Source organism: Olea europaea, unplaced genomic scaffold, assembly GCF_002742605.1.
Source record: "Olea europaea var. sylvestris unplaced genomic scaffold, O_europaea_v1 scaffold4099, whole genome shotgun sequence".
NCBI classification, from domain to species: Eukaryota; Viridiplantae; Streptophyta; class Magnoliopsida; order Lamiales; family Oleaceae; genus Olea; species Olea europaea.
Window position 1 is genome coordinate 23611 of NW_019260696.1, and position 5325 is coordinate 28935.

General features: G+C 31.3%; 1 long non-coding RNA gene across 1 annotated transcript; it reads right to left on the bottom strand.

Moving 5' to 3' along the window:
- Nucleotides 1-2818: 2818 nt before the first annotated feature.
- On the bottom strand, nucleotides 2819-4519 carry LOC111387592. The gene is made up of 3 exons (XR_002701432.1): nucleotides 4485-4519; nucleotides 3877-3933; nucleotides 2819-3057 (listed from the first exon to the last, which is right to left on the bottom strand). It is a non-coding gene; the product is annotated as an uncharacterized LOC111387592 (long non-coding RNA).
- Between the last annotated feature and the right edge of the window lie 806 nt (nucleotides 4520-5325).

A 5325-nucleotide genomic window follows, 5' to 3' on the forward strand; every position in this document is an offset into this window, starting at 1 on the left:
GAGGAAACCTAATATTCTATCGGGTTTGTTCCTAGGCCCACATGTGTACATTGAAACCGTTGTACGTCTCGTCAGCTCAGTGTAAGCACGTGCACTTGCTCAGGTGTTGGTACGTCCTTGTACTATATTAATTTTTTTTATTTAATTGTTATTAATTTTGATTGGCTTATTTTCAAGTAATTTTTTGGTTTGGATGGTTTGTTAACCGACGTGACAATCATCTATCTGTTCGAGTTTAGAGGCTTTTTAAACAGTAATGATTGTTTTGAAGGGTTTAAAGTATGTTCAAATGACCATGAACAAGTTTGTAAATAGGCTGCTCCGTTGTCAGAATAATTATTCTATTTTCATTGTAAACGTTCTCTACTTTGTGCAGATTGCAATGCTGCTTCTGTAAGATGCGAAATTCATTTTATTCTGGGAAATGATTACTGAACACCTTTAGCTTATTTGAAGGCAGCAAATTCGTTTTAAGGAAACATGGAGAAGTAGGTGGGCTCAAATTAATTTTTTGATCCTAATGATCCTATTGTTACGTTGTGAAAATTATGTTAAGTTAATTCTGTTAATATTTTTATGTTCGGATTGTTTGAAGGAGGAAACTATACTCCAGAAACAACACTAATGTTTAAAAATTAGTAATAGCTTGTCTAAATAATGAAAAACTTGTTACTTTGGGCAAGTATATGCATTTGAATGAACAAATAATATAATTCAGTCTATTAGTGATCACCCTTTCTAACATATCTACAATTGAAAAAAATATATGACCTAAGTATACATAAGATTGATAGATAAATTAATGACAAGTATAGAACATTGAAGAAAAAGGCTTAAATAAGTAACATTTATTCCTTTGTCGCTTTCGTGCAGAAAAGCCTACAAAATTTAAAGAAGAATTCGAGAACCTAGCAATTGTAGCAAGTATTGATATATAGTTTAGCGTTAGATAACAAAAGTACATCAAGAAATAAAAATTAAGTTAGCTTTAAAAGTGTGAAGAATATAATATAGGAGATGAACGTGAAGAGCGAGTGGGCAGAAAACAATTTTAAAGTAACAGAAGGAAGCTTAGTGGATTAAGTCTCCAGCAACATCCAGAAGTTCGCAAAGTCTAATAATGATCATAAAAATTGAATGGTAAATGTGTGTGCTGCTTTCATACAATAAACCAATTAGAAAACAAAATGAAATTGCAGTCATATATGATTTGAAGCGCGTCAATGAACAAAATTTAGACGAAATTTTAGTTAAATTTGAATGAAAATGCGTCAATGAACCATACTCAAGTGAAAATTTATTCAAATTTGATTAGAAACACGTCAATAAACAAAACTCAAGTGAAATTTTAGTCAAATTTGATTGAAAACCCGCCATTTAACAAAACTCAGATGAAATTGTAGTCATATTTGATTGGAAGCGCGATAATAAACAAAATCATGACGAAATTTAAGTCAAATTTGATTTAAGATGAACCAATGAACCAAACACAAGTGAAATTTTAATTAAATTTGATTGGAAACACGCCAATAAACAAAATTCAGGTGAAATTTTATTCAAATTTGATTAGAAAAGCTCCTATGAACCAACCTCTTATGCACAACATTTGAAATTGATTTGGTACTTGATAGCTTTAGAAGCCCCAATTGAATTATGAATGTGGAAATATAATTATTTTGTTTCTTGAAAATGGAGGGATTGAACACAGTGCACGTAAATTTTTACCCAATTTTGCCAAGAGTCAATTCGAATCCATCAATAAGTGAATTGTATCTAAACAACAAATGAAATCATTTTTTCACCGTATTTAAACCTAAAAGTGATTCAAACATTTCTCACATAAAAAAATGAATCTTAATAGGTATGTTTTTCTTCTACGAAGACTGAAGAATTACACATCAGTCGATAGAGAACATAAAAAATCCTATCCTTAATCAATAACATTACGACTACTCTCTTTCTACTCACATATAAACAAGAAACTATTACAAACCTTTATGCCAATCATATTCAACTTATAGAGTCCATCACCGAATATTAGGGTGTTCTAACATATATCCAAGAAACTTCAGAACCCATATATATTTCCAAGAAAATCATGCATCGCAAAATCAACCCAAGAACAAAATTAATAAAATCAATCTTGAAGCAAAAAGTTTCAAGGCTTGTACATTCAGTTCGAAAGATATACTAAAAAATTTCTAAACCTATTTGTTTACCTTCAAAAAGAAACAAAAAAGAGACAGAAAGACAAAAATCAAGCTCCTTATAAAATGCAAAATCATAAACTATTTTGTTTCTAAGAATAAAAAAAAATAAAGAAAATCAAATCTTTAACATGAAATACACCATGTTGTACATATAAAATTCAAAGAAACATACATGTATATAAGCTGGTGAAAATAATCTATGATATCATATGTGAGAAGTTACATCGTTTATTTCTGAAAATACAGAACCAAAGGTTTCGTGAATAATATCACAATTACAAATAAATGAATTATTAGGATCAACATCTAAAATATAAAGATCAGCAACTCTTCTACCCTTACCAATCATCCTCAAACTGGGCATGACACGACCCGTCCCGAATCACCCTAATGGATCCGACATGTGTCGTGTGTCGATGGTAGATACCATCGAAGTGTCGGACCCACCACCAAGATAAACTTGACATGATTTGACTGTTATAATTTTATAAAAATTTCGGCAAAGTTCTCTCTGAAAAATGGACTAAAACCACCTGAAAATAAAATCAAATATCCCAAACATGTACATATGGTTTAAAACAGGGTACACCGGCCCCTCAAAATACCAATTCTTCAAAGTAGTTGTACTGAAAAAGAAATTTATCCTTCTTTACCACCAAACAACTTCATTTCAAAACATACACAAATATGCAATGAGCCTGTGACTTAATGCATTTTTTGACACAAAATACATCAGTCCAAGAAAATATGTGTTGTATGAATTAACAAGATGAGCATACAAACAATGACACGACGTACTTCAACTCGCCGATCAACAAGCTCCGATATCGCTCAACGCAGCTTCTATCTAATAAGAAATGAGGTGGCAAAAATATGAGCTTGTGACTCAGTTAGTGGATATTTGTAAAAGTATAATTTTCCATTCATAAAATCATTCTGAAAATCGACATATAGCATAAAATTTCTTTCCACATACATATAAACTAAAATATTTATTCTTTAAACTGAGTAAGCCGAATTCTATAGCTTAAAATCTAATAATACTATCAAAACCAAAATATACTGTAATCATAAATACCTTTATTCTGTATACTGCATTTCTAAAATCTGATAAGCTATGTAATACTGAAACATCACACCAAAAATATACCCGGAATAACCATACTCGTGTACCGATTAATCTCGATATACATAGCAAGGTTATTCAATTCTGAAATTCTGTAATTCTGGTTGTACGCGCGCAGAGCTATAAAATGGTCATATACTATGGAAATACATTCACAATAGTGCAGAGCGGGTAAAATCACTATATTGATCATACGCTGTGGAAACACATTCACACCAGCGCAGAGTGGGTAAAATAACCATATGAAGTCATACACCGGGGAAACACATTCTCACCAGTGCAGACGAGGGTAAAATCACTTGGGTACTTTCTGGTGATTTTTAGAAAAATAACTTTAAATGTGCTAAAGCATTTAATACTCATATAACATGCTAATAAAATGATTTACTAAATTGAATTTAACTTTTAAAAACAACTGGTTATAAATCAACTTTACTCTAAAAATCGTGTTGTCAAATCGACTATATGAATTAATAAATTTTCTGAGTTAATATAAATTAAATAAATACTAATTTTTGAAAAATAAGCTTATCTACTCACATAATACAAGCTGAACCTAAGATGGTCGATAGGCTCTTCCAATCTCCTTGTCACCACCTGGAATACATAACAAGATGACTAATCAACCACTATAAAATTAAGAAACTTTAAGATCTACTTCTATAATACTTAATTAAAATTGGTCGATGTTCGAAAGAATTTCCCAAATATTCTTCTGATCAATTGGAGCTAATCCCACTTTCTAATCCCTTTTCTAATAACGAATTCATAAACAAAACCTTCTACCCAAGTTTAAAACTAATTTTACTCTCCAATCTAGTGAAACTAGTAACCATAATTCCACCTATTTAATATACATTTTGTTCCATAAAATCAACTCCCAAGAGAAATATTCCATTTATATAATCATTTTCACAATTAATTAATCCAAAATCGAATTCTAGGGGTTTCCCAAAAATTTTACTGCTTACCTTGCTGAAATTGAAACTCAATTAATTCCCAAGCTTAAGCTCCAAATCATACATATATCACCTAAATTTGACATTTTATTACTACAAGTTAAAATCCTAAAAATTTAACATAAATCACACATCTAACACCTGGAACAATGGATAAATTACATCCCAGCTTGGAGAAAATAACCTTACCTCACTTTCTCTTCTTCCCTTCTCTTCGTTTCTTCATTCTCTCTTTTTCTTCTCTTTTTTCCTTAGTTTTTCTCCCTTTTCTAGATCTCTCCAGTCTCTGCCCGTTTTTCAGTGTGTGTGTGTGTGTTTTTGAGAGAAAATTGGTCAATTCTAATGATTTAATGATCCACTTGCTAAAAAATTGCAAAATAAGTCCTTCAACTCCCTTTTCATAACACATTTAATCCTAAACTTCCAAAAATATATAAATAAATTCTCAACTTTAAATTGTATCCAATTTAACCTTCATACATTGCCAATTGTAAAAAAAACTCCAATAAAATATTTAATTTCATACAAGTCCTCATTTGACTTGACTTTGAAAATTCTACTATTGATTTTGACTAGAAAAAAGTGTGGGTTGTAACAATCTTACCTCCTTAAAGGAATTTCGTTCTCGAAATTCAACTGACAACTGACTAGGAAATGAATAAATGAGGATATTGAGCAAGCATCTTATCCTCATTCTTCCACGTAGCCTCTTTTACTGTCTGATTCTACCAAAGTACCTTAGCAAGTGAAATTGTCTAGCTTTGCTGAATTTGTACCTTTTTGTCTAAAATTCTCACGAGCTCTTCTATATATGTCAAATTCTCCTTCAACTAAATTGACTGAGACTCTAGAATATGATAGGGACCTGCAATGTATTTGCGAAGCATGGAAACATGAAAAACATTATGGATCCGAGATAATTCATCGGGCAGATCTAATCGGTATGCAACTAGGCCAATCCGCTCAGTAATCTCATAGGGTCCAATATATCGTGGACTCAACTTTCCTTGCTTGCCAAATCTCAACACCC